Raw genomic sequence first — 12,669 nt, 5'->3', positions numbered from 1 at the left:
CCCTTTTGTTTGAGACTTATCAATTGGCTAAAAAAAGTGTTGCTTTTTGTATCCTCATAATGTGCTATCAATTCTTCCGTAAAAATTGCCCAAGTGATAAATTGTTTACGAGAACAAAGCCATTGATACCATACAAACTGATTTGGTTCCAAATATAAAGTTGCCATATGTACCTTTTGTGTGTTTTGCACATTATTGAGATCGAAGAATTGCTCCATCTGTAATATCCATGTGGCGGGATCCTTGCCATCAAACTTCCTCATATCGATTTTTGGAACATGGTGAGTCTTCGATCCAACATTAGAGTCTATGGAATCATGATTAACATTTCTTTTGTTCTCATCATGAGTTTCCTTTACTACCTTTTCACCATTAGTGACCCTTTCTTGTAGCAACTTCTTCAATTCTTCCATCGAATCCTCCATCTTAGCTTCCATGCCCTTTATCTTAGATTCCATGCCATTTATCTTAGATTCCACGCCACTTATCTTAGCTTCTGTTAGCTTTTGTGAGCGTGACATTTGTTGCACTTGTTCTTGTAATTTTGATATATCATGTAGCATTTCTTCCTCTTCTTCATGAGTCATGCTAGAGCTTTCGGGTTCCTTACTAGGTGTTTGCATTTTCTTTCCTCGGGGCATCAGTTACCGATAATAATGCTTTACTATGCCCTTTGAATTCCTTCAAACCAAGCTTATGCAAAAATTAAAAAAAACTACACACTTTTTTTTTTACTTTGTAGAAGCCTGATATTGAATCTGATGTATCTCTGTAATTTCGAATCATCCAGTTCTGAAATTGTGACCTGTAGTAGCCTTCTATGTCCTCTTTCCAATGCCACTAGTCTGATCCAAATTGGATTCTCCAAGAAAGAGTTATGCACAATCTCCCGCAGTGACCTGATTATAGACTAGTTCAGTAGAGTGAACTTGTATGAAGTACCACGTGTCACTGTTTCAACTTTTGACTCTGAAAAATATATAAAAGAAAACTACAGTCCGTCCTCTTTCTGTACCTTCTTACGAAATTTCAATCTGATGCTCAGAAAGAAAGTTATGACGATTTTCCCCAGGTCACCTGTTTTGAGTGTAATTCAGGAGTCTGCAAAAAGACCAACTTCCTCAGATCATATCTCCGAAAATATCGCGCGAAAAGCTCTGAAATTCGGACCCAAGATTCAGCACGATTTCTTCTCAAATGGGTTTTTTTTGCGACTTCTGAAACGTCACAGAAAAAAAGTTATAGCGAAAATGCCACGATGACCTGTTTGGAGCAGCGAAACCCTAGAATCCAAAGCTCTGATACCAAATGTTATGAAACCAGCTCACAAAAAGATAGAAAAGAGAGATCCACGCCTTAGAATTCAGCCTCTTCGAGGGGGCAACCTCCTTTACATTACATAAATGAACAATTCTTGGATGATACAAATGACAAAACCTCCTTTCTATATATAGGAGTCTAAGGAGTCACAATATAATCCAGCCGACCTAACAATAATAATATAAAGCCACAAAAATAACAATAGAGGGATTCTATGGGGCACAGAAATAACAATATGGGGGTAATAGGGGCACAACAATATAAATAAGGGGTATAACTACAATAGTAATGGGGTAATTACTAGTATTATAGAGACCCAACAATGCATGACAATATTATAGATAGGATGATGACTTGATTGAAGATGACTAAAGTGATTCCCATTCAGAGGGAGAATCTCTCCATAAGATACTTACTCCTATTACCATTGGCATTATATGTATATCCTTTATTGTTGAAGTATGCTTTATGGGCATAAACAGACAAATATATGACATTATTGATCTGTAGCAAAGTTCTGATATGAGAAGAGTGAGTTTTCCCTTACTCTAAGCCTCAATCACACGGAAGTAGGGTTATAAGTGTGACTATAGCCTTTCAGTCGACGGAAGTTAGGTCAAGGATGCGACTGTAGCCTCCCAAACGAATAGGGGAAGGCCTATGGGTACGGCTATGCCTGTTGGACACAAAAATGAATTTTTGTGCATGAAATAAAATGTTCACCTAAAGGATGTCAATCCTACAGATGTGGAGCAGACAACAGAAAGATCTGTGAGGAGGAAAGTTCAAATGTTTACAATAATATGAATATATAGACTGAACTTGCGTTTGCAGGTGACCGGGACATGCATAAAGATATGTCATTATGTTTAAAGTTTGTGCTACAAGAGTTTGACATGATTTAGCTGATTGATATAGATGAGCAGTGTTTGGAGTTTTGACATGAGCTTGATAATGACATAGAACTTTGACTTGATATTGAGATATGTTCTGGACTATACATCTATGTATGATAGCAAATTTGGGATTTGACCGAATGACTAATTATTTGATTTAACTACTGATGATTTGCCTCAATGAGAATGATATATGAACTTCCAATGACTAATATTGGTATTTGATAATGGTTTTGTATTGACCTCCTCGTTCTTAGCACATTGGTTGATGTACTGGTAGTTGTGATTCAATACGAAGTTATATCCATGAATGGATGGAACCTGCATGACTTATCCTTGGTGTATGCATTTGCATCTAGTGACTTATATTATGATCATGAAGATGACTTGATGAAATTTGGATTGATATCGTTTGATAAATGACAACTTGTTGGCATGACTTGACGAGAGCTCTACCTATCACCTGGTCTAAAGAATTTGTTACAACAATATTGATGATTTTGATATTAGTTGATTTAATCGCATAATATTGACTTATGTAGGGCTAAGCATATTGCTTTGGTAAAGTGTTATGTTTGCAGAGAGCATTGCATGAAGCAAGCTCCTCAATCTTGATATGTCCGCATTGATAGTTATCCAATGAAGCCAAGAAGATGTGTTGATCCAAACCTCTACTTTAGAAGTGTTTCAAGGTACAACTTTGATTTTGAATTTGGTTTTATATGCTGAAGGTCTAATCTTGACAGGAAATGAGCCCTTGATAATCAAAGTAAGAGGGAGATGGCTTCTGAAGCTCAAAATACTGAATCATGGGATGATGAATTGATTTCTGAAGTTGGGAAAAGAAAATCTACATTGCAAAGCTATTGAAGAAGTGTAAATGCAAATCCTTGGACACTTCAACTGAATTTCAATAAGTTGTGAAGAGATATTGTTGAACTCAACTTGGCAACTGACAGTTGATTGATGCATTGATGTTCCGTTTTGAACACCCAACCATATATATACATGATGTGCATAGAACCTGAGTGAATTCATGATCAATCTGCTTCATATACATTGAGTTGTTGCCAAGCATCCTTCGAGATACTTGCATGGGGTGATAAATTTTGATCTAAGATATCCATTCTACGATATGTGACTACATGGATGGGATTATTATTGATGAGCACATTTGGATGTTGCCTTAGTATGAGATTTGCCATGATATCTTGGATGAGAGGTTTGTAGCACGACCGAGGTTGAGTATTATGTTGCTAGCATGGCTAGCTATGTGGCAGGATGAAGAAGTTCCTTGGAGAACCGTCTGAGCAGGATCTGGATATGACATGGATACATTATGATGATAAAAAGTGGGAACCGATGGCAGAGAATCCCGCATATAGCTGGCACTAAGTTACCTTCATATATAGAGACACGCTTAGGCTTGTGTTTGGCACCTCCTTGAGAGGGGGGATGACTATGGTATCATTTTTGTGATATATATGATTATTTTTGTTCTAATATGTTATTTTATTTGATGTCCTATATAAACAGGAGACTGTTGTTATTGCAACATGATGATCAAGTTGATACCATATATGAGTATGATGAGAGCATCATTGATCGAGGACACTACACCAACTCTTCCCCCCTGTTTGAGCTCACGGGGTGTGGAATTGAGATAGAGGGCTCCTGGGGTTGAGGGAACTCTTGAAAATAAGGTATCACCGCTATCTGTTACCCATAAGGTTGGAGTAGTAGCTCACTCTATCTTGGTCTTTGAGGAGTATACCCCAGTTGGCATCATACCCACAAGCAGGGCTTGTTGAGGATTGTCACTCCCCATCTAGCCAACGAGTTGAGGAGGCTTGGAGACGTGTGATTCTTACCTCTTGGTAAGTCGTGTATCTCGTCCAAGCTCAGATTATGATGCAGGTGTTCTACCACGTGACTTTTGAGGATCATTACTGGAAAGATTAGTATGCAATAGGGTGGGTTGAGTAGTAGCTCCCCTATATCACCTATTGCTCGATATGGGATCATAGTAGTAGCTCCCCCATGAGATTTCGAGTTGAGATATGCTGCCCGATATGGTTCCAAGTTGAGATATGCTCCATGATGATATGCTCTCTGATGTGATACGGGTCGTAGATCTAACCCCTCGCCAACATTTCTGGGTAGTAGTCCGCTAACAGAGATTCTGAGAGTAGCCTACTGATAGAGATTCTGGGTAGTAGCCCGATGAATAGAGGGTGGTAGCTTAGGCTCCCCTCTGATGACAAATTCTTCTTCTTTTAGATTCGAGAATGTTCAACATATGAGCAGGGACAATCAAGAGATAAGCAAGAATGAGCAAGAGATGAATTGAGATGATCAGTGATGATATGAAATGATGAGATACTTGAGATTGGATATGATTTGATGATAGGATACACATGACATGATGCAGGTGGAATTCTCCCTAGTTGAGAGGGAGTGTTAAAATATGCAACTATGGTCAAATTCCACTTTGGACAACTCACTTGATGGAGATAATGATTGCATTGAATTCCTCTTTTCGAGAGGACCAAAATCGACCTAAAGATCACTCAAATCAGATAAGGGAAAGTGTATTTATGAAGAAAATCCCACATGTGCATATTTGTCAAGGTCGGCCCTAAAGCAAAGTGGACACCCTTGGAAGGATATAAATACAAGTGACCTCTACCTCATTTGGACACAATCATGAGACACTCTTCTATCTTGGTTTTGGCTCGCACAGGTTTGAGGCTCGTCCACAAAGGATCAGGTTCGCTTTGAGGTGAAATTGCAGGGTTCATAGTTGCGGGGGAGCACCCCCCCCTGAACCCGCTCCCGAATCGCGCTCCGGGCGGGAGCGGCTCGGGAGCGCGCTCCCTAAAAAAAAAATTGCGCTCCCTACCTTGTTTGGGAGCGTTTCGACGGCGCCAGGAGCGATCCGGCGGAAAAAAATTTCCGTGGACGCGAAAAGAAATCGAATTCAAAAAAAAAAATTGGTTTTAAAAGGCCAATGGGCCTAAAAAAATTTCATTGTTACTTCATTGAGCAAGAGCAAGAGCAAAGGAGCGAGGAGCAAGTGCTGAGGAGCGAGGAGCAAGTGCCGAGGAGCGAGGAGCAAGCCTGCAGAGGTAAGTAACTTAGTAATTTAGTTAGTTTAGTTAGTTAGGTAGTAATTTAGTTAATTTAATTTAGTTTATTGAGTTTAAAAATCATGAATTTAAATTAAATTAATAAATTAAATTAATTAATCCCAATAAATTAAATTAATTTGCAGATTCAAGAATCAAAACCCTACAAACATCAAACACCATGGACCTGGCTATATTTCTTGGCATTTTCCTCTTCCTGGTCCCTTTTATGGTTATTATGGTGCTGGAGAGTAGGAAACGGAGGGGCCAAACTGAAGAGGGGGATGAAGAAGCTGGAGAAAGTCAAATTGGTGAAAACCCCGGTGAGGAGGAGCTGGAGGAGGGTGAACATGACCCTCAAAAAACTAAACAAGACCAAACTCCATTGTGGAAATATGTTAACAGGGCTGAAACAGGGAGAGGGGGTGGAACCACTAAATTTCATTGCCCCCATTGCAACACTGATTACACATGTTCATACACCCGTGCTAGAAGACACCTTTGCGGGAAAAGACCATGGGATGGAGACAAACAAATAGGAATCAAAACTTGTACAGCGATGTCAGCGGCGGATAGAACCAAATACATAAGGGAAGAGGAGGAAGCCCAATACAGATCAAAAAAAATAAAGGGGTTTCTTTGAACCAAGCTCACAATCACAAAGAACTCCTTCAGCATCCTCCCAAGGCAGTGGATATCGACTTGGAGGCACAAGGTCATCATCTTTAAGGTGTAGAACCATATCAGATTTCCTTGATGAGGGGTGTAGGAATGATGTGGATTCAAAGGTTTACAGGTTTCTCTATGCATGTGGGATACCATTCAATGTTCTTTTCTCACCTTATTGGCACGAAATGGTTTCTGCCATAAATGATGCCCCTAAAGGGTACAAGAGCCCTGGGTATGACAAGGCAAGAACCGTTGGCCTTGATCATGAAAAAGCAAAAATATCACATTCTTTGAATAGAATGACAAGTTCTTGGACTGACCATGGGGTGTCCATTGTATCTGATGAATGGACAAATGTAAAAGGCAAGCCATTGATAAGTGTTCTTGCTATGTCTGTTAGTGGTCCCATCTTTCTAGCTGCACATGATTACTCAGACAAGTTCAAGACCGCCATCAACATTGCAGAAGCATTACTTGAAACAATTGAGCGTATTGGCCCATACAATGTCATCCAAGTCATCACTGATAATGCTCCTAATTGTAAGGCAGCGGGAGCAATTATTGAGGATAAATACCCCAACATATTTTGGTCTGGATGTTTGGTTCACACATTGAACCTTCTGTTGCATGATATTGTCAAGAACAAAAATGAACAATGCCAATGGATTGGTGATTTGTACAAGAAAGGTAAACAAATGATAAAATTTATTACAAATCATAGTAATACCCATGGCCTTTTCCGCAATCGCTCGAGATTGGAGTTGTTGAAGATTGCGAAGACCAAATTTGGTAGCTATTACCTCACCTTCAGGCGCCTTTTGAAGGTAAGAGAGGCATTGGCTAGCATGGTATCAAGTCCACATTGGCAGGTATTAAAGGAAAGGGCTACAAATGCAGCTGACATGGGAGGTTTTGAAATGGTGGAGGAGGCCGCTCTTGATGGTCAGTTTTGGACAAGTGTGAGACAAGTATTGGATTTCACCAAGCCCATTTATCACATGATTCAGTTTGCAGATACAGACAAACCAGTGATTGGCGAGGTGTATGAGCAAATGGATACCATGTTGGGGGAAATAAAAGATATTGTTCATAACAGAGATCCCAACTTGTACAAACTGATTCATGATTGTGTGTGTGAACGGTGGAATAGACTTAATCTTCCACTACATTGCTTGGTGTATATCCTTACACCAAAATACTACTCTACATCTTGGTTGGGCCAACCTGCAGCAGGGGGTGGGGTTAGGAACAAACCCCATTTAGATCCAGAGGTAACTAGAGGATATTTGGAAGCATTAGAAAAGTTGGTACCTGACAGGGAGGAATGTGCAGCTGTGCGCTATGAAATAGGCAGATACTTCAGTGGCACTGGTTTGTATGGTAACTTCCATGCAATGGACGACAGAGATAGATTTGATGCTCTCACATGGTGGGAAACATATGGCTGCCACGGACTTTTGCCAAAATTGGCAAAAAAAGTTCTTTCACAGGTTGTAAATACTTCTTTTGCAGAGAGGTGTTGGAGCACCTACAACTATATACATAATGTGATAATGTGAAAAGAAACAGACTCAATGAAAACCGAGCAGAAAGCTTGGTTTATGTGCACTACAACTTGAGGTTGTTGAGTCATTACTGTGATCGGGCTTATGAGGATCCCACATATAAAATTTGGGACAATCACCCAGAGGATGACAATTTGGAGGATGGCATTGTACATATTGAAGAACTGGAAGAGGAACTTGTAAGGGATGAAGATGAAGCAGCTGCAGCAGCCATGCCACCTCCACCTCCACCTCCACCATCCGGTAGCAGTGCTCGAGGTCTGAGTCTTGTTCCTTCGTTGTCGCCACCTCCATCTACACCCTCACGTGGAGGTTCTAGTTCTGGTCGTCGGTCTGTGCGGGAGACTCCTAGAAGACCACCACGACCTGCTTATACTCCTGGAGACTCTCGTGGCAAGGGCCACATGTAGATTTACAGTTTACTTGTCTTTTTTGGTTTCTATTAGACTTTAGTTTTCATAACTGTTGAGTTTTGAGTCCTTGACTCTTGACTCTTGACTCTTTCATATCATAATGATATTTTTTGTAAACAATATATCACTGTGACAATGAAAATTTGAAGTTTGAAGTTGGGCCTTGGCAATTATAACTCATTGGTAATGATGTGAATTATGAATATGATGCTTCGTGAAAGACTAAAGTTGTTTCATTTCATTTCATTATTCATGTTCCATTTTATAAATTTATAACATTTCATATCATGTTAACAGTTAGAAGTTAGGACTTAGAAATATCTTAGATATTACTTCTTGTAATGGTTAAACTTAGCTTACAAGTACAACTTTGGTGATTAGTGATGATAAATGTATTATGTTATTGAATTTTCAATTTTGAAAGCTTGAAGTTGAAACTTTAAGATTGAATTTGATGAATCATGATTCATGAGACTCAATATGTTGCAGTTGTAATATGTATTTTACTAACTTGTGGACATGGTTGATGACGATTATAATTTCTAGATGATTGATGTGATATGGTTCAATGATCAATCTATGTTTTTTTATGTTTTTTATGTCTAATTCATCATTCTACATGTTTTTGTTGACATATATGTATCAAAAATTAAAAAATATAAAAAATATATATATTTTTAAAAAATCGCTCCCGGATTCGCTCCCAAACCAAGAGCTTCTGAAAATGGTCGCTCCCGCTCCCGCTCCAAAGCAACATTGGCAGGGTTCGAAGCTCACATCTTTAATTTAGGGTTTTGGGCCTCAGTCTCAGGCACAACATAGGAAGGATTCAACCGCATTCGCTCCCATAGAAGCTAATATGTGCGACTGGAGCCTTCTAGTCGCATGGAAAACTCTCCATCCATGCGACTCGGAGTTAGGGTTTCCACAGTTCAGATCTGACTCCAGTCGCTCGCATGACAGGCTTAAGGGAACGGCTGGGAAGCTATAGTCGCTCGCATGACACCTCCTTAGTGCGACCGGGACCTAAAAGATGAAATATTAGTCTTCCGAAGATTTTGCTCTGTGACCGCAGTGTTTGGCAATTGACCATAGACAATGACAGTTCATTATAGGTTTTTGAATCAAGGTTTTGAGTATAGGCATTGTTGGGTTCATTTCATTGATGTTGTAGTTGTTTTGTTGAATAGTTGCATAGATGAAGATATGGATCATTGTACTCTCTTTTGTTGAATCATTTGATGTCGATCTAATAAGAAGAATTTGAAAGAGTTTTGCCCACAGTGGGTTTTGCCCTGGTCTCCAACCAACCCTAGTGCCTCTATGTGTGAATGTTTTTCTTCTATTGTTTCTGTATGTTTTGTTGGATTGATGATGATGATATTGTTCTTTCTACATTATGATGTTATGGGGTGAACTTAATGTGTTAATGAAGAAATGCAATTATCAAAGCAAAGAACAATATAGCCCTTTAAAAAAATTAACACAGAGGAGCTGAGAAAAGAGGCCATTTTGGCCCTCAGATTTTCCATTCAACAATTTCCCAGCAAGAGGCCGAGTTTGTCTGCACAATGGGCTGCACAACAGGTCGTATGAATCCATACGGATTTCATACAGTCGCGTAGACACAGAGAGAGTCGCGCATGCCACGCGCAAGTGAAGAAAGCGCATAGTGGTTGTTGAGAGTCAAGGGAAGTTTTCCCTCTTCCTTGTAATTTTCTGAAAGACCATTTGCTGAAGAAAATAAAAGAACACACACGCTTTGTGGGTTTCCCAAGTTGGGGTTTCTTGGGTAAATTTCTATGTTTATGTGTTAATGTGCTTATGTCTTCAAAGTTTATTTATGTTGCTATTTTTTAGTTCGAATACTTAATATTCAAAACCGGAACTAGTGACTAGACCAATCCACCTATCAAATCAGGTTTCAAACTGGGTTTGGTCAAATCTCAATGAACCGATCTTTAAAAAATATATGAAATAATTAATTTTTAATGAAAAAAACTATTTTTAAGATTTAAAACCATGGTTCCAAACCAATAGAGACAAAACATGCAAATTTTGCTCATCTATATACCATATAAAGGTGAATATATCAAAATGGCAACGAGTGCAATACGTATAGCGACAAAATACACAATCAATGACGCTCTGAATGGCCTCTAGAATCCAAAAAAAAAATGCTACAAGCTATGGGGCCATTGGCCCACTACAAGTCTACAAATCAGTGATCAACATGATCACTGCTCATCATAATCATTGCTCATCATAATCAAACTCATCACCACTACTAGACATGGGATCATCAACATGGGCTATATAAACATCATTTGGCTCAAAGTCTCAAGACTCCTCAAACTCCTTTGCAACCTTAGTAGTAGTAGTAGCAGCAACAAAACTAGACATCAAAACTACAAATCATTGATCAACATGATCACTCATAAAACCCATCATTGATTATGCACCATAGAAATGGGATCATCAACAAGAGCTACACAAACATCATCTAGCTCAAAGTCTTCAGACTTGGATCGCTCAACCTTATAATATGGTAGAAATTGAAAAACTTTAACATACCTAATCAATGATTTTGGTTTGAGTGAAGGGTTCATCTCCTCAACCTTATAATATGGTAGAAAAAGCTTTGCATGTCTCACCAATTATTTTCCTTCTAGTGAAGGGTGCATTTTTGTTAAAGCCATGGTAGAGGAGTTAAACAATCAATACCACCAACATCAACAAAGTTCAACAATCAATATCACCAACATCAAGGTACTTAAAGGGCTTCACGCTCTTAATCAAATACCAATCTCATACCCACATTGCAATCCCCCAAATCCTGAAATCCTAAAAACTATTTAGTCTACTGGATCTTGAGTGAGATCTAAAATTCTAGTTTCTCCATATGAAATCCAATGAGGTCGAAACCATTGTCAAACATCCTAAGTCATTTTAAGGTAATGTTAAAAATTTAAAGGAAATGTCACTTTTACTTCAAGAATTTAACATTACCATTGATTGCCAACATTGCTAGTGTTGAGATGTGTGAGGCAAATGAGAGGGAGGCATGTCTTTAAAGGCTTGGAGAGGTTGTTTTTGGAAGGAAACAACCCCTAGTTTCCCTCAAAACCACCTTCTATAGGGTTCACGGCCCGCCTGGCAATAAACCAGCTGGTTTATGAAGGAACCATCCAGTTTATGGGCATGCCTTTAAAGGCTTGGAGAGGTTGTTTTTGGAAGGAAACAACCCCTAGTTTCCCTCAAAACCACTTCAAAAAGCACGAAACCACTTTCTATAGGGTTAGCGGCCCGCCTGGCAATAAACTGGCTGGTTTATGAAGGAACCATCCGGTTTATGGCCAGTTAGATGCATAAACCCTAGCCTGCAAGGTTCAAAACCAGTTTTTCTACCGGTTGGATGGCTCGGCCTAATGAACCGGCCAGTTTGACCGGTTTAAAGTTTGAACCAGCCAGTTTTGAATACTATGGAACTTTAAACAATGCTGTTAAATTAGTAGCCACAGACTTGAATAGATTAGTGTAGATTACAGTTGGTTATTGACAGTATAATCTGAATTACACTAATGGATTATTGGTTCTTTGGGCAGTTAGCCCTAAATTATCATGTTTGTTGAAGAAGCATACTGTTGTTGGTTGATTTTTATTGCTGTTGGAAATAGTTTTACCTACTGTTGAATTAATAATGCAAGTGCACTGTTGTTGTATAATCTTTCTGATTGATTAAAAACCCTAGACAAATAGAACCCTAAGGGCAAAAAAATTACCTTGGGAGATTACAGGGTTTGTGCCAATACACAATATATATATATATATATATATAATGCAAGTGCACTGTTGTTGTATAATCTTTCTGATTGATTGAAAACCCTAGACAAATAGAACCCTAAGGGCAAAAAAATTACCTTGGGAAATTACAGGGTTTGTGCCAATACACAATGGAGAATATATATATATATATATATATATATATATAACTTAATGGATTATATATTAGAGAGAGAGAGCGCATATATATAGCTGATAGCCTAGTGAATTACTTTCTGCCACTCGATAACCTAATGACTTCCTTTCTACCACTCGTTACAGCCTTAAAGCTAGCGTTATCCGCGATCTTTTTATCATACGGGGATATCACATATTAATAGCGATTCTGTTACTACTACTTTTCTTAGTATGAAAATACTATTATTATTAACGTTCTATCGCATGCGCAGAATCACGTTATTAATAACTCGTTTCGATATGATCGAACCGACTTAGCTTCGGGAAGATAGGGCGAGGTAATTGGTCAAGCATTACCGATAGAGAAGAACTAAAGCACATTCATTGGTATGGGACATTAGAAGAACAGCCCCATTTGTCTCTCTGAAGTACTCATTTGATTCCTTACGGGACAGGGGGTCGAACGGTTCGTTTCTCACACTCTAGTTTCCCTATGCAGAATTGAGAAAACGGCTGGGCAGTTTAATAAGTACGCGTTGAAACCGAAGACGACTATATAATGAGATACATGTTTGAGTGTCAGCAAGCAAAATGTGCGCCTTCGAATAAGAGCAGTCTTAAGGCTTTCCATGCCAAATTCGTCTCTAAGCTCGGAAAATAATAGTTGTCCTAGCGATCCAATCGATATCACTTATAAGGAAATCAATCCCTTACCAGC

General features: G+C 38.9%; 1 protein-coding gene across 2 annotated transcripts in view; it reads right to left on the bottom strand.

Annotated features, from left to right (window-relative positions):
* Positions 1 to 12,669, bottom strand: part of LOC149156932 (uncharacterized) — a 275,191-nt gene that overhangs the window by 261,794 nt on the left and 728 nt on the right. The window lies entirely within an intron of this gene.

Source organism: Pinus tabuliformis, chromosome 9, assembly GCF_031772625.1.
Source record: "Pinus tabuliformis cultivar Carrire ecotype Pingquan chromosome 9, CPIR1, whole genome shotgun sequence".
Lineage (NCBI taxonomy): Eukaryota > Viridiplantae > Streptophyta > Pinopsida > Pinales > Pinaceae > Pinus > Pinus tabuliformis.
This window is presented reverse-complemented; position numbering and strand designations above follow the sequence as displayed.